A 26,992-nucleotide genomic window follows, 5' to 3' on the forward strand; every position below is an offset into this window, starting at 1 on the left:
CACTTGGTCAGGTGGAACCGAGGATTGAACCACCGAGCCACTGCGTGGGATCATTAATCCAGTTTTCGACCATTTCAAAGGGACACCTCTGTAACCCCGTATCCAGCAGCTGTTTTAAGTTTGTGCCATTTTTGCTATCAAGAATCTTTGCAGATCTAGAGTGAGTTATGTTCTCAAGAGAATCCCCCAAAAGGGGGCGTTCGTACCCTTCGATGGCGCAAAGGTATGGTCTATAATGAGATCTTTTCAAGTTTTAACATTTCAAATTGTCTCATTTGAATTACTAAAATGATGCATGACGTGTTATCTTTCCTGGAGCACGAGCTCAAAGAGTGACTCGACAGAATAAAAAAAAGTCATTCTGACAAGAAGAAAGTGTCTTTTTAGTTGCAAATGCCATCTTGAAGAGCCCTGTGGAACATGTCTTGAGAAAGAAGCTTGGCTCTTGTTAGAGGTGCGAGACCGCAGCTCAAGAACATGAGTCTGAAATCATTCAGTGAGTGCGAGTGATGAGCTGGTCTCTTTCTCAGATTATGTGTTAATTAGCACTGCCTAACAAAAAGCTTTTCTCTCACACATATGCCCCTTGTTTCTCTCTTATTGCATCATCGGTGTGATGCCATGCTTTTTTTATGGGCTTGTTTATTAATGTATGTAAGTCTTTCTCTCTGATCACATCACAGAGAATACAAATAGCATGTCCTGCAAGGAAAGAAAATCCTGAATTCTTTAGATAGCTCCACCTTTGACCCAGTACACCCTCTTTTTATGACATTTGGGAGAGCTCACTCTGCTTGGGCCTGGTTTTGACTTTCATCAGGCTAAGGTTATCGTTAGAGAGAGAGAAGGGAGAATGTTTGCCAATGAGAGCAAGAGAGAGAGAGGCTTGGACTGAAAGAAGGGACGAAGAAGAGAGAGCTAGATTCTTCCCAGATCCCTAGAGGATGAGAGTGAGTGAGAGAGTGAGTGAGTGTGGGTGGGTGGAAATAAGAACAACCTTGCACACAACTCTGCATCTGTCTCCTCTACTGGTGCATATCCAATCACCTGGTTTTCCTGAACTATGACCACCGGGGGAATTCAGCGCACTGTCTAATCTATGGAGCTTATCGTAAAACAGTCTGTAATAACCGCGTGCCTTTTTCTACATGACTCCACAGGGTAATTCCTGTGGAGGAATTAGTTTACCCCAAGATTTATTTGAAACGAAAACATTAATTGTGTCACTTGCATGACTATTTATCATTATGTGTATAGTGCAAAATATTATCCTGCTGGGATCATGTATTTATCGTTATAGGCATCAATTCCATGTAATTGGTCTTATCAACACTACTGTATATTCCTCAGCATGACAGTAAGTGACGTAATTATTAGCCTTTATCTAGTCAGCCTATCTGCATTGTCAACAGAATCCCAGCAGATGAATGACGGAATGTTGAAATAGTACCATACTTTATGGACAGAATATAATATCAAACCTGTTGCCGGTATTCTTATAAATCAATAACTTGACCACAATAAATAATCATATTATTTTGTGGTAATTTGAATGGCTTATGGTGTTCATTGTGTGTCGGAAGTATTTAACCAATTTGTTTAAAGGAGTAGTTCACTTGAAGAAAAAAAAAAAAAAAACTTTTGCTGATAATTTACTCGCCTCCATGTCATCCAAGATGTCCACATCTTTCTTTCTTCATTTGAAAAGAAATTAAGATTTTTGATGAAAACATTCCAGGATTTTCTCCATATAATGCACTTCAATGGGAACCAAACAGTTCAAGGTCCAAATGAGAGTTTCAGTGCAGCTTCAAAGGACTTTAAACGACACCAAACGATGAATGAAGGTCTTATCTAGGACCCTTGACTCGAAAAAGATTTGTTCATTTTGATGAACGAGTTTGAACTGGAGAGTCACGAACGCGCATCACAGGACAGAGCAAGGTGAGCATTTTTGCTTATAAAACTTAACTTAAAAAAAAAAAAAAAAGAGATCATTTCGCTAGATAAGACCCTTATTCATCGTTTGGTGTTGTTTAAAGCTCTTTGAAGCTACACTGAAACTCTCATTTTGACCTTGAACCGTTTGGTTCCCATTGAAGTGCATTATATGGAGAAAATCCTGGAACGTTTTCATCACAAACCTTAATTTCGTTTCGACTGAAGAAAGAAAGACATGGACATCTTGGATGACATGGGGGTGAGTTAATTATCAGCAATTTTTTTTTTAAAGTGAACTACTCCTTTAAAGGAACACTCCGACTTTTTGGGACTTTAGCCTATTCACCTTACCCCCCAGAGTTAGATAAGTCCATACATACCTTTTTCATCTCCGTGCGTGCTATAAGTCTGTTTGACGCACCCACCGCTAGCCTATTTTAGCACAAAGACTGGATGTGAATGGTTGCAGCTTTCATACTAATCCAAATGAGTGACAAAATAACGCAAACGTTTTCCTATTTACATGTTGTGGTTTGTATAGTCACAGAGTGTGCAAATATCAAGGCCATATGAGACACAGACATCTTTTGACCGTATAAATACTATATTTTCTGAAGGGGAAGCACTGCTACTTGGGCAGAGTGATAACAATCACCTGAGACGCACCGTGACGAAGAGCAGAGAGTTCGCTTCGCTCAGCGTTGGAATAAAGAGTCAGCAATTACTAACGTTAGATAGAAAAGCATAGTTTATCATGGGTGTTTGCTTTATTGTATGAGCTGTGACAAAAACAGGGGAGACCAGGTAATACAGTACCATGTTTCATTGATTTCCAACCAAAAACGCACCCAGATTTATAAATATCACATGAATAAATAATTATTATTACAGGAATCAATATATTTTAAATGCAATTTATTAGCTGAACCAAATGTATTCAACAGTAGCCTATACAGTATTGCATATAGGATAGAATAAGGGGAAAGTAATAGCACAAATTGTTTTTGCACAATGAACTCACAGCCTATCGTACCCCTTTGCACGCTCAAGTTCGTTATTTCCATGGTTATTTCAAATTTAGGCTACTAGGCGCGCCGCGCGCAGGGTGCAAGTTCAACGCGGTGAACGCGCTCGTTTTTTTTCCCCAAGCGCGTCCGCACCGCATCAAGATAAAAACACATTCATACCCTAATCATATAATAGTGTCACTAACGTTACATTAGATCTGGCTAATAATGGCACTGTTACAGTAGGTCATCTAAAAACATAACGGAACACTTACCTCAGCCGCAGGTGATCCACTGTCCTGTCTGTGCTATCGATGGGATGGCCGTATCCTTCAGCACATTATCGTCCGTGTGGCAAATTCCATTTTTTCAAAATAGTCGTCCTCATTGAAATGTACCGAGCAAACATAATGTCCCTTGATAATCTTAGGTGTGTTTGGATAAATATCCAGAGTAAGTTAGCCATTTCTTCATCCAGTCAGCGTTTTTAGTTGGAATTCTGTGAAACATGGTATTACCTCCCCTGTTTACAGTCGCAGCTATTTAAAATAGAGCGAAAACCCATGACTCTAAACTACGCTTTTACTATTTATAAATTTCTGACTCTATTACCCAAACATCGAGCGAACTCTCCGCTCCTCACCACGGCTTGTCTCGGTGATGCGGTTATTACGCCGTCAAAGTAGCAGTGCTTCGCCTTCAGAGAATAGTTCCCAGGTTTTATACGGTTAAAAGATGTCTGTGTCTCATTTGACTTTGTTATTTGTACATTATGTGACTATACAAATCACAACATGTAAATAGGAAAACGTTTGCGTTATTTTGCCACTTATTTGGATCAGTATGAAAGCTGCAACCAGTCACATCGAGTCTTTGTGCTAAGCTAGGCTAGCGGTGGGTGCGTCAAACAGACTTATAGCACGCACGGAGATGAAAAAGGTATGTATGGACTTATCTAACTCTGGGGGGTAAGGTGAATAGGCTAAAGTCCCAAAAAGTCGGAGTGTTCCTTTAAGTTCTTGCTCAATTACTCGCTCATTCGCATCCCTCTTTTGCTCCAGGTGTACTGCTTCTTTAAAAAATCCTGCCAGTTGTTTTCATATGGTGGATGTGCATTTGATTGAAATATTTAAACTAAGTCTGGATACATGCCCAGTTATAATACTCATCTCTATAATTTTATCCCAATTTGATGACAGCTGTAATCACTTGAAAATGAACACAATTGTCTCTTTTAAATCCAACTTGTTTCCTGTCTGATTTTGGTAGGTGACAATATTGCAACGGTAATTGATCCAGGCAGTTTGTACATGACTTACTGTGCACTCTATAATTAAGCTAATTTACACGGAAAGGAGGCATGTTTGTGCTAAAAAGAACGACAAGTACTGTAGCACCTGCTTAATATATTGTGAATGAATTTGCAGGTTTTTGCGCTAAAATGCCCTGGGCAAAATTGATACATCCTTTTAGTAAATTCACCCAATTGTGTCATCCTCTCTGCTAAAATTAAATGTGTTGATGCGTTGTCTGAAATTGTTTGAGTAAGGTCATGCAAAGCAGGATTTTAAATGTGCGCTTCTTGTTACAATAATCCATTCTGTATGGTCTACCAAACTACATTCCTGACACTGAAGCAAATTAATTTGTTTTTAAACTGCTTTATGGAAGAGCAACCACCATAATGTAATTACTGTAAGAAACATGCTCATGTTGCAGGGATGAATGACCAGGAAGTGGATATTTACAGGTAACTTAATTACTCTCATGGGATGAAACATATCTAGGCCAAAGAGACAAGGATTCTAGGCCATTAGGACATGGTTTAGAGTCCTATCCAAAATAAAAATATGGACAAGAAAAAAACAAAAACAAAAAAAACAGGTTATTATTTTGTGAGGAGGCTGCAAGGAAACCTATCTTTCCATTTTTTTTGTATACCTGCAGTGCTGTATTGTTAGCGTGAACATCACGCTCTGCAGCAGGACATAATGAATGTAATTTTCACAAGAGGCTCGACAAGCGATCAGCCTGTCTACACAGCTGACTGACAGTAAAGCAACATGAATCAATATGGCAGACCGTCTTAGACGTTGCTGCTTTGTTGTTTGTAATAGGACAGAGAAACTGGTATTTATTGTCTCTCAAAGGAAAAACAATCCATTAAAACAGTGCTTATCAAATCTGTCCTGGAGACAATACCACCAGTGCACATTTGGGATTTCTCCCTCATCTAACACATTGATTCAGCCCATCAGTTCATTAGCAGAGACTCCAAGACTCAAAATAGGTGTGTCTGAAAAAAGGAGAAAAAAATATTTGGTGCACGAATCAAGAAGCATTAAAAAGAAAATGGGTAACACTTTAAAATAATGGTCAGTAGTTAACAAGTAGCTATGCAGGAAGTAATAGGTAGTATTGCATTAACACCAAACTTAATACTATTAACTAATATGGAAGCAATATTAACTAATCATTAAGTAATGTAATTTAGTACAAAGGTTCCTTGGTAGGTATTTGATTGTTACTAAAGAAATATATCCTCATTGAGAACTACTTGTGAACTAAGAAATAATAACCAATTAATTCCACAGAGACAGAAAGTCAAGGTAGAAGCCCATAAATAGAGAGTCCATAAAAGCAACGGGACAAAATATTTCAATGTTTTTGAGGAATTAGGTGATTCAGATTTGTCTTGGCACAGCTACTAGAAGATTTTCAACCGTCAGACTGTCGTCACGCTCAGTTTGAACATCAGACAGGAAGTGCAATAATTGGGCTTCAGATTTCTCCTTTAAAATCAATGGGGTCACTGTGTTCATTTCTTTTACTGTCTATGGTTCAAGTCCTCCTGGGAAGTCCATATTTACGAGGTGGGAAGTCGTGTTTACAACGGTTCAAGTTAGGGCTGCACGATATATCGCACGCTATTGTTATGCGCATCTAGTCAGTAAAGCCGGTTCCTTGATTAGTAGTAAATCACCCTCACCTGCTTTCAGATGGAGCAGCATTTACTACAAAGAGCCGTAACTTACTGACAAGCTGAGCCAAAACGCGTTAATATCGAGGACGTATTGAGAATGTGGAGCTGACGTCACGCGTACCAGTCCGCGTTGCATTGTGGGAAGGATTCGCCATCTTGGTTGGATACGCTATCCGTTGTCATGGTTACTTCGGCAGTGAGTAATAAATAGCGGCAGAGAGAGAGAGCAGCTTGATATTTGTTTTTATTTTTGTCAATAGGGAACAGTTTCTTGAGAACAAATGAAGAAGGGGGAAGCAAAAGGAAAGTGGCTCTATCGGGAGAGAATAAATTACAACACCAAGCAGCATTATAGAGAAACGACTTGACAACAACATGGACCCGTACGACCTGCTACAGAATGGACGAAAGACCCGAAGCACTTCCACCTTTCACATACCCTGACAGAGTCAATTACCTGGTTTATGGTATCAGTGCCTAACGTTACTGCCTACAAAATGCAAAGGAAGAGTTCAGAAGCTTATGAACAATTCAGCCGTGGCTGGGTACTAGACTTAGAAACCCCCAAACCTGGCAAAAAAAACAAACAAACAAAAAAAAAAAACGAAAGGGGTACCACTGTCGTTTTTTTTTTTTTTTTGAGTCGAAATTTTGAGTTTCTCCGATCTTCTTGAAACTATGGATTCTGATAGAGGGCAATTGGACTTAGACCTGAGTGCAAAAATGGAGGCTCTAGACACTTCCAGACGTGAGATATTGAGATATTTATAATGGCATAAATGCTAAGTGGGATCTCAATATCTCAGCAATGGAAGGGTCTAGAGCCTCCATTTTGGCACTCAGGTCTAAGTCCCATGGCCCTCTATCAGAATCAAGAGTTTCAAGAAGATTGGAGAAAAAAAAATTTTCGCACCAAAAGAAAAAAACGAAAGGGGTACCACTGTCGTTTTTTTTTTGGGTCGAAATTTTTAGTTTCTCTAATCTTCTTGAAACTCTGGATTCTGATAGAGGGCCATGGGACTTAGACCTGAGTGCAAAAATGGAGGCTCTAGACCCTTCCAGAGCTGAGATATCGAAACTCAAAATTTCGACCTGAAAAAAAAAAGACAGTGGTACCACTTACATTTTTTTCGGGCGAGAAATTAAGTTTCTCCAATCTTCTCAAAACTCTGGATTCTGATAGAGGGCCATGAGACTTAGACCTGAGTGCAAAAATGGAGGCTCTAGACCCTTCCAGAGCTGAGATATTGAAACTCAAAATTTCGACCCGAAAAAAAAAAAAACGACAGTGGTACCCGTTTTGTTTTTTGTTTTTTAGGGCGAGAAATTAAGTTTCTCCAGTCTCCTCAAAACACTGAATTCTGATAGAGAGCCATGAGACTTAGACCTGAGTGCAAAAATGGAGGCTCTAGACCCTTCCAGAGCTGAGATATCGAAACTCAAAATTTCGACCCGAAAAAAAAAACGGCAGTGGTACCCCTTTCGTTTTTTGTTTTTTTTTTTGGGCGAGAAATTAAGTTTCTCCAATCTCCTCAAAACTCTGGATTCTGATAGAGGGCCATGAGACTTAGACCTGAGTGCAAGAATGGAGGCTGTAGACCCTTCCAGAGCTGAGATATCGAAACTAAAAATTTCGACCGAAAAAAAAACGACAGTGGTACCCCTTTCGTTTTTTTTTTTTGGGCGAGAAATTAAGTTTCTCCAATCTCCTCAAAACTCTGGATTCTGATAGAGGGCCATGAGACTTAGACCTGAGTGCAAGAATGGAGGCTCTAGACCCTTCCAGAGCTGAGATATCGAAACTCAAAATTTCGACCCGAAAAAAAAAACGACAGTGTTACCCCTTTCGTTTTTTTCTATTTTCGGGTGAAAAATTTAGTTTTTCCAATCTTCTCAAAACTCTGGATTATGATAGAGGGCTGTGAGACTTTGACCTGAGTGCAAAAATGGAGGCTCTAGACCCTTCCAGAGCTGAGATATCGAAACTCAAAATTTCGGCCCGAAAAAAAAACGACAGTGTTACCCCTTTCGTTTTTTTCTGTTTTCGGGTGAAAAAATTAAGTTTCTCCAATCTTCTCAAAACTCTGGATTATGATAGAGGGCCGCGAGACTTTGACCTGAGTGCAAAAATGGAGGCTCTAAACCCTTCCAGAGCTGAGATATCGAAATTCAAAATTTCGACCCGAAAAAAAAAACGACAGTGTTACCCCTTTCGTTTTTTTCTGTTTTCGGGTGAAAAATTAAGTTTCTCCAATCTTCTCAAAACTCTGGATTATGATAGAGGGCTGTGAGACTTTGACCTGAGTGCAAAAATGGATGATCTAGACCCTTCCAGAGCTGAGATATCAAAATTCAAAATTTCGACCCAAAAAAAAAATGACAGTGTTACCCCTTTCATTTTTTTCTGTTTTCGGGTGAAAAATTAAGTTTATCCAATCTTCTCAAAACTCTGGATTATGATAGAGGGCTGTGAGACTTTGACCTGAGTGCAAAAATGGAGGCTCTAGACCCTTCCAGAGCGGAGATATCAAAATTCAAAATTTCGACCTGAAAAAAAAACGACAGTGTTACCCCTTTCGTTTTTTTCCATGTTCGGGCGAAAAATTAAGTTTCTCCATTCTTCTCAAAACTCTGGATTATGATAGAGGGCCACGAAACTTTGACCTGAGTGCAAAAATGGAGGCTCTAGACCCTTCCAGAGCTGATATATCGAAATTCAAAATTTCGACCCGAAAAAAAACGGCAGTGGTACCCCTTTCGTTTTTTGTTTTTTTTTGGGCGAGAAATTAAGTTTCTCCAATCTCCTCAAAACTCTGGATTCTGATAGAGGGCCATGAGACTTAGACCTGAGTGCAAGAATGGAGGCTGTAGACCCTTCCAGAGCTGAGATATCGAAACTAAAAATTTCGACCGAAAAAAACCCACAGTGGTACCCCTTTCGTTTTCTTTTTTTGGGCGAGAAATTAAGTTTCTCCAATCTCCTCAAAACCCTGGATTCTGATAGAAGGCCATGAGACTTAGACCTGAGTGCAAAAATGGAGGCTCTAGACCCTTCCAGAGCTGAGATATCGAAACTCAAAATTTCGACCGAAAAAAAAAACGACAGTGGTACCCCTTTCGATTTTATTTTTTTGGGCGAGAAATTAAGTTTATCCAATCTCCTCAAAACTCTGGATTCTGATAGAAGGCCGCGAGACTTTGACCTGAGTGCAAAAATGGATGATCTAGACCCTTCCAGAGCTGAGATATCAAAATTCAAAATTTCGACCCGAAAAAAAAAAACGACAGCGTTACCCCTTTTGGTTTTTTCCATTTTTGGGCGAAAAATTAAGTTTCTCCAATCTTCTCAAAACTCTGGATTATGATAGAGGGCCACGAAACTTTGACCTGAGTGCAAAAATGGATGATCTAGACCCTTCCAGAGCTGAGATATCAAAATTCAAAATTTCGACCCGAAAAAAAAACGACAGTGTTACCCCTTTCGTTTTTTTCCATTTTCGGGCGAAAAATTACGTTTCTCCAATCTTCTCAAAACTCTGGATTATGATAGAGGGCTGTGAGACTTTGACCTGAGTGCAAAAATGGAGGCTCTAGACACTTCCAGAGCTGAGATATCAAAATTCAAAATTTCGACCCGAAAAAAAAAAACGACAGTGTTACCCCTTTCGTTTTTTTCCATTTTCGGGTGAAAAATTTAGTTTTTCCAATCTTCTCAAAACTCTGGATTATGATAGAGGGCTGTGAGACTTTGACCTGAGTGCAAAAATGGAGGCTCTAGACCCTTCCAGAGCTGAGATATCGAAACTCAAAATTTCGACCCGAAAAAAAAACGACAGTGGTACCCCTTTCGTTTTTTTCCATTTTCGGGCGAAAAATTAAGTTTCTCCAATCTTCTCAAAACTCTGGATTATGATAGAGGGCTGTGAGACTTTGACCTGAGTGCAAAAATGGATGATCTAGACCCTTCCAGAGCTGAGATATCAAAATTCAAAATTTCGACCCGAAAAAAAAACGACAGTGTTACCCCTTTCGTTTTTTTCCATTTTCGGGCGAAAAATTAAGTTTCTCCAATCTTCTCAAAACTCTGGATTATGATAGAGGGCCGCGAGACTTTGACCTGAGTGCAAAAATGGAGGCTCTAAACCCTTCCAGAGCTGAGATATCGAAACTCAAAATTTCGACCCGAAAAAAAAACGACAGTGTTACCCCTTTCGTTTTTTTCTGTTTTCGGGTGAAAAATTAAGTTTCTCCAATCTTCCCAAAACTCTGGATTATGATAGAGGGCCGCGAGACTTTGACCTGAGTGCAAAAATGGAGGCTCTAAACCCTTCCAGAGCTGAGATATCGAAATTAAAAAAATTTCGACCCGAAAAAAAAAACGACAGTGTTACCCCTTTCGTTTTTTTCTGTTTTCGGGTGAAAAATTAAGTTTCTCCAATCTTCTCAAAACTCTGGATTATGATAGAGGGCTGTGAGACTTTGACCTGAGTGCAAAAATGGATGATCTAGACCCTTCCATAGCTGAGATATCAAAATTCAAAATTTCGACCCAAAAAAAAATGACAGTGTTACCCCTTTCATTTTTTTCTGTTTTCGGGTGAAAAATTAAGTTTATCCAATCTTCTCAAAACTCTGGATTATGATAGAGGGCTGTGAGACTTTGACCTGAGTGCAAAAATGGAGGCTCTAGACCCTTCCAGAGCTGAGATATCAAAATTCAAAATTTCGACCCGAAATAAAAACGACAGTGTTACCCCTTTCGTTTTTTTCCATGTTCGGGCGAAAAATTAAGTTTCTCCATTCTTCTCAAAACTCCGGATTATGATAGAGGGCCACGAAACTTTGACCTGAGTGCAAAAATGGAGGCTCTAGACCCTTCCAGAGCTGAGATATCGAAATTCAAAATTTCGACCCGAAAAAAAAACGACAGTGTTACCCCTTTCGTTTTTTCCATTTTCGGGCGAAAAATTAAGTTTCTCCAATCTTCTCAAAACTCTGGATTATGATAGAGGGCCGCGAGACTTTGACCTGAGTGCAAAAATGGAGGCTCTAGATCCTTCCAGAGCTGAGATATCGAAATTCAAAATTTCGACCCGAAAAAAAACCCGACAGTGTTACCCCTTTCGTTTTTTTCTGTTTTCGGGTGAAAAATTAAGTTTCTCCAATCTTCTCAAAACTCTGGATTATGATAGAGGGCCACGAAACTTTGACCTGAGTGCAAAAATGGAGGCTCTAGACCCTTCCAGAGCTGAGATATCGAAATTCAAAATTTCGACCCGAAAAAAAAACGACAGTGTTACCCCTTTCGTTTTTTTCCATTTTCGGGCGAAAAATTAAGTTTCTCCAATCTTCTCAAAACTCTGGATTATGATAGAGGGCCGCGAGACTTTGACCTGAGTGCAAAAATGGAGGCTCTAGACCCTTCCAGAGCTGAGATATCGAAACTCAAAATTTCGACCCGAAAAAAAAAACGACAGTGTTACCCCTTTCGTTTTTTCCATTTTCGGGCGAAAAATTACGTTTCTCCAATCTTCTCAAAACTCTGGATTATGATAGAGGGCTGTGAGACTTTGACCTGAGTGCAAAAATGGAGGCTCTAGACACTTCCAGAGCTGAGATATCAAAATTCAAAATTTCGACCCGAAAAAAAAAAACGACAGTGTTACCCCTTTCGCTTTTTTCTGTTTTCGGGTGAAAAATTAAGTTCCTCCAATCTTCTCAAAACTCTGGATTATGATAGAGGGCTGTGAGACTTTGACCTGAGTGCAAAAATGGAGGCTCTAGAGCCTTCCAGAGCTGAGATATCAAAATTCAAAATTTCGACCCAAAAAAAAAAATGACAGTGTTACCCCTTTCATTTTTTTCTGTTTTCGGGTGAAAAATTAAGTTTCTCCAATCTTCTCAAAACTCTGGATTATGATAGAGGGCTGTGAGACTTTGACCTGAGTGCAAAAATGGAGGCTCTAGACCCTTCCAGAGCTGAGATATCAAAATTCAAAATTTCGACCCGAAAAAAAACCGACAGTGTTACCCCTTTCGTTTTTTTCCATTTTCGGGCGAAAAATTAAGTTTCTCCAATCTTCTCAAAACTCTGGATTATGATAGAGGGCCGCGAGACTTTGACCTGAGTGCAAAAATGGAGGCTCTAGACCCTTCCAGAGCTGAGATATCGAAATTAAAAATTTCGACCCGAAAAAAAAAAACCGACAGTGTTACCCCTTTCCTTTTTTTTCTGTTTTCGGGTGAAAAATTAAGTTTCTCTAATCTTCTCAAAACTCTGGATTATGATAGAGGGCTGTGAGACTTTGACCTGAGTGCAAAAATGGAGGCTCTAGACCCTTCCAGAGCTGAGATATCAAAATTCAAAATTTCGACCCGAAAAAAAACGACAGTGTTACCCCTTTCGTTTTTTTCCATTTTCGGGCGAAAAATTAAGTTTCTCCATTCTTCTCAAAACTCTGGATTATGATAGAGGGCCACGAAACTTTGACCTGAGTGCAAAAATGGAGGCTCTAGACCCTTCCAGAGCTGAGATATCGAAATTCAAAATTTCGACCCGAAAAAAAAACGACAGTGTTACCCCTTTCGTTTTTTTCCATTTTCGGGCGAAAAATTAAGTTTCTCCAATCTTCTCAAAACTCTGGATTATAATAGAGGGCCGCGAGACTTTGACCTGAGTGCAAAAATGGAGGCTCTAGACCCTTCCAGAGCTGAGATATCGAAACTCAAAATTTCGACCCGAAAAAAAAAACGACAGTGTTACCCCTTTCGTTTTTTTCTGTTTTCGGGTGAAAAATTAAGTTTCTCCAATCTTCTCAAAACTCTGGATTATGATAGAGGGCCACGAAACTTTGACCTGAGTGCAAAAATGGAGGCTAAAGACCCTTCCAGAGCTGAGATATCGAAATTCAAAATTTCGACCCGAAAAAAAAAACGACAGTGTTACCCCTTTCGTTTTTTTCCATTTTCGGGCGAAAAATTAAGTTTCTCCAATCTTCTCAAAACTCTGGATTATGATAGAGGGCCGCGAGACTTTGTTCTGAGTGCAAAAATGGAGGCTCTAGATCCTTCCAGAGCTGAGATATCGAAATTCAAAATTTCGACCCGAAAAAAAAAACGACAGTGTTACCCCTTTCGTTTTTTTCTGTTTTCGGGTGAAAAATTAAGTTTCTCCAATCTTCTCAAAACTCTGGATTATGATAGAGGGCCGCGAGACTTTGACCTGATTGCAAAAATGGAGGCTCTAGACCCTTCCAGAGCTGAGATATCAAAATTCAAAATTTCGACCCGAAAAAAAAAACGACAGTGTTACCCCTTTCGTTTTTTTCCATTTTCGGGCGAAAAATTAAGTTTCTCCAATCTTCTCAAAACTCTGGATTATGATAGAGGGCCGCGAGACTTTGACCTGAGTGCAAAAATGGAGGCTCTAGACCCTTCCAGAGCTGAGATATCGAAACTCAAAATTTCGACCCGAAAAAAAAAACGACAGTGTTACCCCTTTCGTTTTTTTCTGTTTTCCGGTGAAAAATTAAGTTTCTCCAATCTTCTCAAAACTCTGGATTATGATAGAGGGCTGTGAGACTTTGACCTGAGTGCAAAAATGGATGATCTAGACCCTTCCAGAGCTGAGATATCAAAATTCAAAATTTCGACCCGAAAAAAAACGACAGTGTTACCCCTTTTGTTTTTTTCCATTTTCGGGCGAAAAATTAAGTTTCTCTAATCTTCTCAAAACTCTGGATTATGATAGAGGGCTGTGAGACTTTGACCTGAGTGCAAAAATGGAGGCTCTAGACCCTTCCAGAGCTGAGATATCGAAACTCAAAATTTCGACCCGAAAAAAAAAAACGACAGTGTTACCCCTTTCGTTTTTTTCTGTTTTCCGGTGAAAAATTAAGTTTCTCCAATCTTCTCAAAACTCTGGATTATGATAGAGGGCTGTGAGACTTTGACCTGAGTGCAAAAATGGATGATCTAGACCCTTCCAGAGCTGAGATATCAAAATTCAAAATTTCGACCCGAAAAAAAACGACAGTGTTACCCCTTTTGTTTTTTTCCATTTTCGGGCGAAAAATTAAGTTTCTCTAATCTTCTCAAAACTCTGGATTATGATAGAGGGCTGTGAGACTTTGACCTGAGTGCAAAAATGGAGGCTCTAGACCCTTCCAGAGCTGAGATATCAAAATTCAAAATTTCGACCCGAAAAAAAAACGACAGTGTTACCCCTTTCGTTTTTTTCCATTTTCGGGCGAAAAATTAAGTTTCTCCATTCTTCTCAAAACTCTGGATTATGATAGAGGGCCACGAAACTTTGACCTGAGTGCAAAAATGGAGGCTCTAGACCCTTCCAGAGCTGAGATATCGAAATTCAAAATTTCGACCCGAAAAAAAAAACGACAGTGTTACCCCTTTCGTTTTTTTCCATTTTCGGGCGAAAAATTAAGTTTCTCCAATCTTCTCAGAACTCTGGATTATAATAGAGGGCCGCGAGACTTTGACCTGAGTGCAAAAATCGAGGCTCTAGACCCTTCCAGAGCTGAGATATCGAAACTCAAAATTTCGACCCGAAAAAAAAAACGACAGTGTTACCCCTTTCGTTTTTTTCCATTTTCGGGCGAAAAATTAAGTTTCTCCAATCTTCTCAAAACTCTGGATTATGATAGAGGGCCGCGAGACTTTGACCTGAGTGCAAAAATGGAGGCTCTAGACCCTTCCAGAGCTGAGATATCGAAACTCAAAATTTCGACCCGAAAAAAAAAACGACAGTGTTACCCCTTTCGTTTTTTTCTGTTTTCCGGTGAAAAATTAAGTTTCTCCAATCTTCTCAAAACTCTGGATTATGATAGAGGGCTGTGAGACTTTGACCTGAGTGCAAAAAATGGATGATCTAGACCCTTCCAGAGCTGAGATATCAAAATTCAAAATTTCGACCCGAAAAAAAACGACAGTGTTACCCCTTTTGTTTTTTTCCATTTTCGGGCGAAAAATTAAGTTTCTCTAATCTTCTCAAAACTCTGGATTATGATAGAGGGCTGTGAGACTTTGACCTGAGTGCAAAAATGGAGGCTCTAGACCCTTCCAGAGCTGAGATATCGAAACTCAAAATTTCAACCCGAAAAAAAAAACGACAGTGTTACCCCTTTCGTTTTTTTCTGTTTTCCGGTGAAAAATTAAGTTTCTCCAATCTTCTCAAAACTCTGGATTATGATAGAGGGCTGTGAGACTTTGACCTGAGTGCAAAAAATGGATGATCTAGACCCTTCCAGAGCTGAGATATCAAAATTCAAAATTTCGACCCGAAAAAAAACGACAGTGTTACCCCTTTTGTTTTTTTCCATTTTCGGGCGAAAAATTAAGTTTCTCTAATCTTCTCAAAACTCTGGATTATGATAGAGGGCTGTGAGACTTTGACCTGAGTGCAAAAATGGAGGCTCTAGACCCTTCCAGAGCTGAGATATCAAAATTCAAAATTTCGACCCGAAAAAAAAAACGACAGTGTTACCCCTTTCGTTTTTTTCCATTTTCGGGCGAAAAATTAAGTTTCTCCATTCTTCTCAAAACTCTGGATTATGATAGAGGGCCACGAAACTTTGGCCTGAGTGCAAAAATGGAGGCTCTAGACCCTTCCAGAGCTGAGATATCGAAATTCAAAATTTCGACCCGAAAAAAAAACGACAGTGTTACCCCTTTCGTTTTTTTCCATTTTCGGGCGAAAAATTAAGTTTCTCCAATCTTCTCAAAACTCTGGATTATAATAGAGGGCCGCGAGACTTTGACCTGAGTGCAAAAATGGAGGCTCTAGACCCTTCCAGAGCTGAGATATCGAAACTCAAAATTTCGACCCGAAAAAAAAAACGACAGTGTTACCCCTTTCGTTTTTTTCTGTTTTCGGGTGAAAAATTAAGTTTCTCCAATCTTCTCAAAACTCTGGATTATGATAGAGGGCCACGAAACTTTGACCTGAGTGCAAAAATGGAGGCTCTAGACCCTTCCAGAGCTGAGATATCGAAATTCAAAATTTCGACCCGAAAAAAAAAACGACAGTGTTACCCCTTTCGTTTTTTTCCATTTTCGGGCGAAAAATTAAGTTTCTCCAATCTTCTCAAAACTCTGGATTATGATAGAGGGCTGTGAGACTTTGACCTGAGTGCAAAAATGGAGGCTCTAGACCCTTCCAGAGCTGAGATATCAAAATTCAAAATTTCGACCCGAAAAAAAAAACGACAGTGTTACCCCTTTCGTTTTTTTCCATTTTCGGGCGAAAAATTACGTTTCTCCAATCTTCTCAAAACTCTGGATTATGATAGAGGGCTGTGAGACTTTGACCTGAGTGCAAAAATGGAGGCTCTAGACCCTTCCAGAGCTGAGATATCAAAATTCAAAATTTCGACCCTAAAAAAAAAAAACGACAGTGTTACCCCTTTCGTTTTTTTCCATTTTCGGGCGAAAAATTAAGTTTCTCCATTCTTCTCAAAACTCTGGATTATGATAGAGGGTCACGAAACTTTGACCTGAGTGCAAAAATGGAGGCTCTAGACCCTTCCAGAGCTGAGATATCGAAATTCAAAATTTCGACCCGAAAAAAAAACGACAGTGTTACCCCTTTCGTTTTTTTCCATTTTCGGGCGAAAAATTAAGTTTCTCCAATCTTTTCAAAACTCTGGATTATAATAGAGGGCCGCGAGACTTTGACCTGAGTGCAAAAATGGAGGCTCTAGACCCTTCCAGAGCTGAGATATCGAAACTCAAAATTTCGACACGAAAAAAAAAACGACAGTGTTACCCCTTTCGTTTTTTTCTGTTTTCGGGTGAAAAATTAAGTTTCTCCAATCTTCTCAAAACTCTGGATTATGATAGAGGGCCACGAAACTTTGACCTGAGTGCAAAAATGGAGGCTCTAGACCCTTCCAGAGCTGAGATATCGAAATTCAAAATTTCGACCCGAAAAAAAAAACGACAGTGTTACCCCTTTCGTTTTTTTTCATTTTCGGGCGAAAAATTAAGTTTCTCCAATCTTCTCAAAACTCTGGATTATGATAGAGGGCCGCGAGACTTTGACCTGAGTGCAAAAATGAAGGCTCTAGATCCTTCCAGAGCTGAGATATCGAAATTCAAAATTTCGACCCGAAAAAAAAAACGACAGTGTTACCCCTTTCGTTTTTTTCTGTTTTCGGGTGAAAAATTAAGTTTCTCCAATCTTCTCAAAACTCTGGATTATGATAGAGGGCCGCGAGACTTTGACCTGTTTGCAAAAATGGAGGCTCTAGACCCTTCCAGAGCTGAGATATCAAAATTCAAAATTTCGACCCGAAAAAAAAAACGACAGTGTTACCCCTTTCGTTTTTTTCCATTTTCGGGCGAAAAATTAAGTTTCTCCAATCTTCTCAAAACTCTGGATTATGATAGAGGGCCGCGAGACTTTGACCTGAGTGCAAAAATGGAGGCTCTAGACCCTTCCAGAGCTGAGATATCGAAACTCAAAATTTCGACCCGAAAAAAAAAACGACAGTGTTACCCCTTTCGTTTTTTTCTGTTTTCCGGTGAAAAATTAAGTTTCTCCAATCTTCTCAAAACTCTGAATTATGATAGAGGGCTGTGAGACTTTGACCTGAGTGCAAAAATGGATGATCTAGACCCTTCCAGAGCTGAGATATCAAAATTCAAAATTTCGACCCAAAAAAAAACGACAGTGTTACCCCTTTTGTTTTTTTCCATTTTCGGGCGAAAAATTAAGTTTCTCTAATCTTCTCAAAACTCTGGATTATGATAGAGGGCTGTGAGACTTTGACCTGAGTGCAAAAATGGATGATCTAGACCCTTCCAGAGCTGAGATATCAAAATTCAAAATTTCGACCCGAAAAAAAACGACAGTGTTACCCCTTTTGTTTTTTTCCATTTTCGGGCGAAAAATTAAGTTTCTCTAATCTTCTCAAAACTCTGGATTATGATAGAGGGCTGTGAGACTTTGACCTGAGTGCAAAAATGGAGGCTCTAGACCCTTCCAGAGCTGAGATATCAAAATTCAAAATTTCGACCCGAAAAAAAAAACGACAGTGTTACCCCTTTCGTTTTTTTCTGTTTTCCGGTGAAAAATTAAGTTTCTCCAATCTTCTCAAAACTCTGGATTATGATAGAGGGCTGTGAGACTTTGACCTGAGTGCAACAATGGATGATCTAGACCCTTCCAGAGCTGAGATATCAAAATTCAAAATTTCGACCCGAAAAAAAACGACAGTGTTACCCCTTTTGTTTTTTTCCATTTTCGGGCGAAAAATTAAGTTTCTCTAATCTTCTCAAAACTCTGGATTATGATAGAGGGCTGTGAGACTTTGACCTGAGTGCAAAAATGGAGGCTCTAGACCCTTCCAGAGCTGAGATATCGAAACTCAAAATTTCGACCCGAAAAAAAAAACGACAGTGTTACCCCTTTCGTTTTTTTCTGTTTTCGGGTGAAAAATTAAGTTTCTCCAATCTTCTCAAAACTCTGGATTATGATAGAGGGCCACAAAACTTTGACCTGAGTGCAAAAATGGAGGCTCTAGACCCTTCCAGAGCTGAGATATCGAAATTCAAAATTTCGACCCGAAAAAAAAAACGACAGTGTTACCCCTTTCGTTTTTTTCCATTTTCGGGCGAAAAATTAAGTTTCTCCAATCTTCTCAAAACTCTGGATTATGATAGAGGGCCGCGAGACTTTGACCTGAGTGCAAAAATGGAGGCTCTAGATCCTTCCAGAGCTGAGATATCGAAATTCAAAATTTCGACCCGAAAAAAAAAACGACAGTGTTACCCCTTTCGTTTTTTTCCATTTTCGGGCGAAAAATTAAGTTTCTCCATTCTTCTCAAAACTCTGGATTATGATAGAGGGCCACGAAACTTTGACCTGAGTGCAAAAATGGAGGCTCTAGACCCTTCCAGAGCTGAGATATCGAAATTCAAAATTTCGACCCGAAAAAAAAAAACCCGACAGTGTTACCCCTTTCCTTTTTTTTCTGTTTTCGGGTGAAAAATTAAGTTTCTCTAATCTTCTCAAAACTCTGGATTATGATAGAGGGCTGTGAGACTTTGACCTGAGTGCAAAAATGGAGGCTCTAGACCCTTCCAGAGCTGAGATATCAAAATTCAAAATTTCGACCCGAAAAAAAAACGACAGTGTTACCCCTTTCGTTTTTTTCCAATTTCGGGCGAAAAATTAAGTTTCTCCATTCTTCTCAAAACTCTGGATTATGATAGAGGGCCACGAAACTTTGACCTGAGTGCAAAAATGGAGGCTCTAGACCCTTCCAGAGCTGAGATATCGAAATTCAAAATTTCGACCCGAAAAAAAAACGACAGTGTTACCCCTTTCGTTTTTTTCCATTTTCGGGCGAAAAATTAAGTTTCTCCAATCTTCTCAAAACTCTGGATTATAATAGAGGGCCGCGAGACTTTGACCTGAGTGCAAAAATGGAGGCTCTAGACCCTTCCAGAGCTGAGATATCGAAACTCAAAATTTCGACCCGAAAAAAAAAACGACAGTGTTACCCCTTTCGTTTTTTTCTGTTTTCGGGTGAAAAATTAAGTTTCTCCAATCTTCTCAAAACTCTGGATTATGATAGAGGGCCACGAAACTTTGACCTGAGTGCAAAAATGGAGGCTCTAGACCCTTCCAGAGCTGAGATATCGAAATTCAAAATTTCGACCCGAAAAAAAAAACGACAGTGTTACCCCTTTCGTTTTTTTCCATTTTCGGGCGAAAAATTAAGTTTCTCCAATCTTCTCAAAACTCTGGATTATGATAGAGGGCCGCGAGACTTTGACCTGAGTGCAAAAATGGAGGCTCTAGATCCTTCCAGAGCTGAGATATCGAAATTCAAAATTTCGACCCGAAAAAAAAAACGACAGTGTTACCCCTTTCTTTTTTTTCTGTTTTCGGGTGAAAAATTAAGTTTCTCCAATCTTCTCAAAACTCTGGATTATGATAGAGGGCCGCGAGACTTTGACCTGATTGCAAAAATGGAGGCTCTAGACCCTTCCAGAGCTGAGATATCAAAATTCAAAATTTCGACCCGAAAAAAAAACGACAGTGTTACCCCTTTCGTTTTTTTCCATTTTCGGGCGAAAAATTAAGTTTCTCCAATCTTCTCAAAACTCTGGATTATGATAGAGGGCCGCGAGACTTTGACCTGAGTGCAAAAATGGAGGCTCTAGACCCTTCCAGAGCTGAGATATCGAAACTCAAAATTTCGACCCGAAAAAAAAAACGACAGTGTTACCCCTTTCGTTTTTTTCTGTTTTCCGGTGAAAAATTAAGTTTCTCCAATCTTCTCAAAACTCTGGATTATGATAGAGGGCTGTGAGACTTTGACCTGAGTGCAAAAATGGATGATCTAGACCCTTCCAGAGCTGAGATATCAAAATTCAAAATTTCGACCCGAAAAAAATTGACAGTGTTACCCCTTTTGTTTTTTTCCATTTTCGGGCGAAAAATTAAGTTTCTCTAATCTTCTCAAAACTCTGGATTATGATAGAGGGCTGTGAGACTTTGACCTGAGTGCAAAAATGGAGGCTCTAGACCCTTCCAGAGCTGAGATATCGAAACTCAAAATTTCGACCCGAAAAAAAAAAACGACACTGTTACCCCTTTCGTTTTTTTCTGTTTTCCGGTGAAAAATTAAGTTTCTCCAATCTTCTCAAAACTATGGATTATGATAGAGGGCTGTGAGACTTTGACCTGAGTGCAAAAATGGATGATCTAGACCCTTCCAGAGCTGAGATATCAAAATTCAAAATTTCGACCCGAAAAAAAAACGACAGTGTTACCCCTTTTGTTTTTTTCCATTTTCGGGCGAAAAATTAAGTTTCTCTAATCTTCTCAAAACTCTGGATTATGATAGAGGGCTGTGAGACTTTGACCTGAGTGCAAAAATGGAGGCTCTAGACCCTTCCAGAGCTGAGATATCAAAATTCAAAATTTCGACCCGAAAAAAAAACGACAGTGTTACCCCTTTCGTTTTTTTCCATTTTCGGGCGAAAAATTAAGTTTCTCCATTCTTCTCAAAACTCTGGATTATGATAGAGGGCCACGAAACTTTGACCTGAGTGCAAAAATGGAGGCTCTAGACCCTTCCAGAGCTGAGATATCGAAATTCAAAATTTCGACCCGAAAAAAAAAAACGACAGTGTTACCCCTTTCGTTTTTTTCCATTTTCGGGCGAAAAATTAAGTTTCTCCAATCTTCTCAAAACTCTGGATTATAATAGAGGGCCGCGAGACTTTGACCTGAGTGCAAAAATGGAGGCTCTAGACCCTTCCAGAGCTGAGATATCGAAACTCAAAATTTCGACCCGAAAAAAAAACGACAGTGTTACCCCTTTCGTTTTTTTCTGTTTTCGGGTGAAAAATTAAGTTTCTCCAATCTTCTCAAAACTCTGGATTATGATAGAGGGCCACGAAACTTTGACCTGAGTGCAAAAATGGAGGCTCTAGACCCTTCCAGAGCTGAGATATCGAAATTCAAAATTTCGACCCGAAAAAAAAAACGACAGTGTTACCCCTTTCGTTTTTTTCCATTTTCGGGCGAAAAATTAAGTTTCTCCAATCTTCTCAAAACTCTGGATTATGATAGAGGGCCGCGAGACTTTGACCTGAGTGCAAAAATGGAGGCTCTAGATCCTTCCAGAGCTGAGATATCGAAATTCAAAATTTCGACCCGAAAAAAAAACGACAGTGTTACCCCTTTCGTTTTTTTCTGTTTTCGGGTGAAAAATTAAGTTTCTCCAATCTTCTCAAAACTCTGGATTATGATAGAGGGCCGCGAGACTTTGACCTGATTGCAAAAATGGAGGCTCTAGACCCTTCCAGAGCTGAGATATCAAAATTCAAAATTTCGACCCGAAAAAAAAAAACGACAGTGTTACCCCTTTCGTTTTTTTCCATTTTCGGGCGAAAAATTAAGTTTCTCCAATCTTCTCAAAACTCTGGATTATGATAGAGGGCCGCGAGACTTTGACCTGAGTGCAAAAATGGAGGCTCTAGACCCTTCCAGAGCTGAGATATCGAAACTCAAAATTTCGACCCGAAAAAAAAAACGACAGTGTTACCCCTTTCGTTTTTTTCTGTTTTCCGGTGAAAAATTAAGTTTCTCCAATCTTCTCAAAACTCTGGATTATGATAGAGGGCTGTGAGACTTTGACCTGAGTGCAAAAATGGATGATCTAGACCCTTCCAGAGCTGAGATATCAAAATTCAAAATTTCGACCCGAAAAAAAACGACAGTGTTACCCCTTTTGTTTTTTTCCATTTTCGGGCGAAAAATTAAGTTTCTCTAATCTTCTCAAAACTCTGGATTATGATAGAGGGCTGTGAGACTTTGACCTGAGTGCAAAAATGGAGGCTCTAGACCCTTCCAGAGCTGAGATATCGAAACTCAAAATTTCGACCCGAAAAAAAAAACGACAGTGTTACCCCTTTCGTTTTTTTCTGTTTTCCGGTGAAAAATTAAGTTTCTCCATTCTTCTCAAAACTCTGGATTATGATAGAGGGCCACGAAACTTTGACCTGAGTGCAAAAATGGAGGCTCTAGACCCTTCCAGAGCTGAGATATCGAAATTCAAAATTTCGACCCGAAAAAAAAACGACAGTGTTACCCCTTTCGTTTTTTTCCATTTTCGGGCGAAAAATTAAGTTTCTCCAATCTTCTCAAAACTCTGGATTATGATAGAGGGCCGCGAGACTTTGACCTGAGTGCAAAAATGGAGGCTCTAGATCCTTCCAGAGCTGAGATATCGAAATTCAAAATTTCGACCCGAAAAAAAAACGACAGTGTTACCCCTTTCGTTTTTTTCTGTTTTCGGGTGAAAAATTAAGTTTCTCCAATCTTCTCAAAACTCTGGATTATGATAGAGGGCCGCGAGACTTTGACCTGATTGCAAAAATGGAGGCTCTAGACCCTTCCAGAGCTGAGATATCAAAATTCAAAATTTCGACCCGAAAAAAAAAACGACAGTGTTACCCCTTTCGTTTTTTTCCATTTTCGGGCGAAAAATTAAGTTTCTCCAATCTTCTCAAAACTCTGGATTATGATAGAGGGCCGCGAGACTTTGACCTGAGTGCAAAAATGGAGGCTCTAGACCCTTCCAGAGCTGAGATATCGAAACTCAAAATTTCGACCCGAAAAAAAAAACGACAGTGTTACCCCTTTCGTTTTTTTCTGTTTTCCGGTGAAAAATTAAGTTTCTCCAATCTTCTCAAAACTCTGGATTATGATAGAGGGCTGTGAGACTTTGACCTGAGTGCAAAAATGGATGATCTAGACCCTTCCAGAGCTGAGATATCAAAATTCAAAATTTCGACCCGAAAAAAAACGACAGTGTTACCCCTTTTGTTTTTTTCCATTTTCGGGCGAAAAATTAAGTTTCTCTAATCTTCTCAAAACTCTGGATTATGATAGAGGGCTGTGAGACTTTGACCTGAGTGCAAAAATGGAGGCTCTAGACCCTTCCAGAGCTGAGATATCGAAACTCAAAATTTCGACCCGAAAAAAAAAACGACAGTGTTACCCCTTTCGTTTTTTTCTGTTTTCCGGTGAAAAATTAAGTTTCTCCAATCTTCTCAAAACTCTGGATTATGATAGAGGGCTGTGAGACTTTGACCTGAGTGCAAAAATGGATGATCTAGACCCTTCCAGAGCTGAGATATCAAAATTCAAAATTTCGACCCGAAAAAAAACGACAGTGTTACCCCTTTTGTTTTTTTCCATTTTCGGGCGAAAAATTAAGTTTCTCTAATCTTCTCAAAACTCTGGATTATGATAGAGGGCTGTGAGACTTTGACCTGAGTGCAAAAATGGAGGCTCTAGACCCTTCCAGAGCTGAGATATCAAAATTCAAAATTTCGACCCGAAAAAAAAACGACAGTGTTACCCCTTTCGTTTTTTTCCATTTTCGGGCGAAAAATTAAGTTTCTCCATTCTTCTCAAAACTCTGGATTATGATAGAGGGCCACGAAACTTTGACCTGAGTGCAAAAATGGAGGCTCTAGACCCTTCCAGAGCTGAGATATCGAAATTCAAAATTTCGACCCGAAAAAAAAAACGACAGTGTTACCCCTTTCGTTTTTTTCCATTTTCGGGCGAAAAATTAAGTTTCTCCAATCTTCTCAAAACTCTGGATTATGATAGAGGGCTGTGAGACTTTGACCTGAGTGCAAAAATGGATGATCTAGACCCTTCCAGAGCTGAGATATCAAAATTCAAAATTTCGACCCGAAAAAAAACGACAGTGTTACCCCTTTTGTTTTTTTCCATTTTCGGGCGAAAAATTAAGTTTCTCTAATCTTCTCAAAACTCTGGATTATGATAGAGGGCTGTGAGACTTTGACCTGAGTGCAAAAATGGAGGCTCTAGACCCTTCCAGAGCTGAGATATCAAAATTCAAAATTTCGACCCGAAAAAAAAACGACAGTGTTACCCCTTTCGTTTTTTTCCATTTTCGGGCGAAAAATTAAGTTTCTCCATTCTTCTCAAAACTCTGGATTATGATAGAGGGCCACGAAACTTTGACCTGAGTGCAAAAATGGAGGCTCTAGACCCTTCCAGAGCTGAGATATCGAAATTCAAAATTTCGACCCGAAAAAAAAAACGACAGTGTTACCCCTTTCGTTTTTTTCTGTTTTCGGGTGAAAAATTAAGTTTCTCCAATCTTCTCAAAACTCTGGATTATGATAGAGGGCCACGAAACTTTGACCTGAGTGCAAAAATGGAGGCTCTAGACCCTTCCAGAGCCGAGATATCGAAATTCAAAATTTCGACCCGAAAAAAAAAACGACAGTGTTACCCCTTTCGTTTTTTTCCATTTTCGGGCGAAAAATTAAGTTTCTCCAATCTTCTCAAAACTCTGGATTATGATAGAGGGCTGTGAGACTTTGACCTGAGTGCAAAAATGGAGGCTCTAGACCCTTCCAGAGCTGAGATATCAAAATTCAAAATTTCGACCCGAAAAAAAAAACGACACTGTTACCCCTTTCGTTTTTTTCCATTTTCGGGCGAAAAATTACGTTTCTCCAATCTTCTCAAAACTCTGGATTATGATAGAGGGCTGTGAGACTTTGACCTGAGTGCAAAAATGGAGGCTCTTGACACTTCCAGAGCTGAGATATCAAAATTCAAAATTTCGACCCGAAAAAAAAAACGACAGTGTTACCCCTTTCGCTTTTTTCTGTTTTCGGGTGAAAAATTAAGTTTCTCCAATCTTCTTAAAACTCTGGATTATGATAGAGGGCTGTGAGACTTTGACCTGAGTGCAAAAATGGAGGCTCTAGAGCCTTCCAGAGCTGAGATATCAAAATTCAAAATTTCGACCCAAAAAAAAAAAATGACAGTGTTACCCCTTTCATTTTTTTCTGTTTTCGGGTGAAAAATTAAGTTTCTCCAATCTTCTCAAAACTCTGGATTATGATAGAGGGCTGTGAGACTTTGACCTGAGTGCAAAAATGGAGGCTCTAGACCCTTCCAGAGCTGAGATATCAAAATTCAAAATTTCGACCCGAAAAAAAACCGACAGTGTTACCCCTTTCGTTTTTTTCCATTTTCGGGCGAAAAATTAAGTTTCTCCAATCTTCTCAAAACTCTGGATTATGATAGAGGGCCGCGAGACTTTGACCTGAGTGCAAAAATGGAGGCTCTAGACCCTTCCAGAGCTGAGATATCGAAATTAAAAATTTCGACCCGAAAAAAAAAACCGACAGTGTTACCCCTTTCCTTTTTTTTCTGTTTTCGGGTGAAAAATTAAGTTTCTCTAATCTTCTCAAAACTCTGGATTATGATAGAGGGCTGTGAGACTTTGACCTGAGTGCAAAAATGGAGGCTCTAGACCCTTCCAGAGCTGAGATATCAAAATTCAAAATTTCGACCCGAAAAAAAAAACGACAGTGTTACCCCTTTCGTTTTTTTTCCATTTTCGGGCGAAAAATTAAGTTTCTCCATTCTTCTCAAAACTCTGGATTATGATAGAGGGCCACGAAACTTTGACCTGAGTGCAAAAATGGAGGCTCTAGACCCTTCCAGAGCTGAGATATCGAAATTCAAAATTTCGACCCGAAAAAAAACGACAGTGTTACCCCTTTCGTTTTTTTCCATTTTCGGGCGAAAAATTAAGTTTCTCCAATCTTCTCAAAACTCTGGATTATGATAGATGGCCACGAAACTTTGACCTGAGTGCAAAAATGGAGGCTCTAGACCCTTCCAGAGCTGAGATATCGAAATTCAAAATTTCGACCCGAAAAAAAAACGACAGTGTTACCCCTTTCGTTTTTTTCCATTTTCGGGCGAAAAATTAAGTTTCTCCAATCTTCTCAAAACTCTGGATTATGATAGAGGGCCGCGAGACTTTGACCTGAGTGCAAAAATGGAGGCTCTAGATCCTTCCAGAGCTGAGATATCGAAATTCAAAATTTCGACCCGAAAAAAAAAACGACAGTGTTACCCCTTTCGTTTTTTTCTGTTTTCGGGTGAAAAATTAAGTTTCTCCAATCTTCTCAAAACTCTGGATTATGATAGAGGGCCGCGAGACTTTGACCTGATTGCAAAAATGGAGGCTCTAGACCCTTCCAGAGCTGAGATATCAAAATTCAAAATTTCGACCCGAAAAAAAAACGACAGTGTTACCCCTTTCGTTTTTTTCCATTTTCGGGCGAAAAATTAAGTTTCTCCAATCTTCTCAAAACTCTGGATTATGATAGAGGGCCGCGAGACTTTGACCTGAGTGCAAAAATGGAGGCTCTAGACCCTTCCAGAGCTGAGATATCGAAACTCAAAATTTCGACCCGAAAAAAAAAAACGACAGTGTTACCCCTTTCGTTTTTTTCTGTTTTCCGGTGAAAAATTAAGTTTCTCCAATCTTCTCAAAACTCTGGATTATGATAGAGGGCTGTGAGACTTTGACCTGAGTGCAAAAATGGATGATCTAGACCCTTCCAGAGCTGAGATATCAAAATTCAAAATTTCGACCTGAAAAAAAACGACAGTGTTACCCCTTTTGTTTTTTTCCATTTTCGGGCGAAAAATTAAGTTTCTCTAATCTTC

This window comes from Pimephales promelas, chromosome 17 (genome assembly GCF_988280905.1).
Source record: "Pimephales promelas chromosome 17, fPimPro1.hap1.1, whole genome shotgun sequence".
Classification (NCBI taxonomy): domain Eukaryota; kingdom Metazoa; phylum Chordata; class Actinopteri; order Cypriniformes; family Leuciscidae; genus Pimephales; species Pimephales promelas.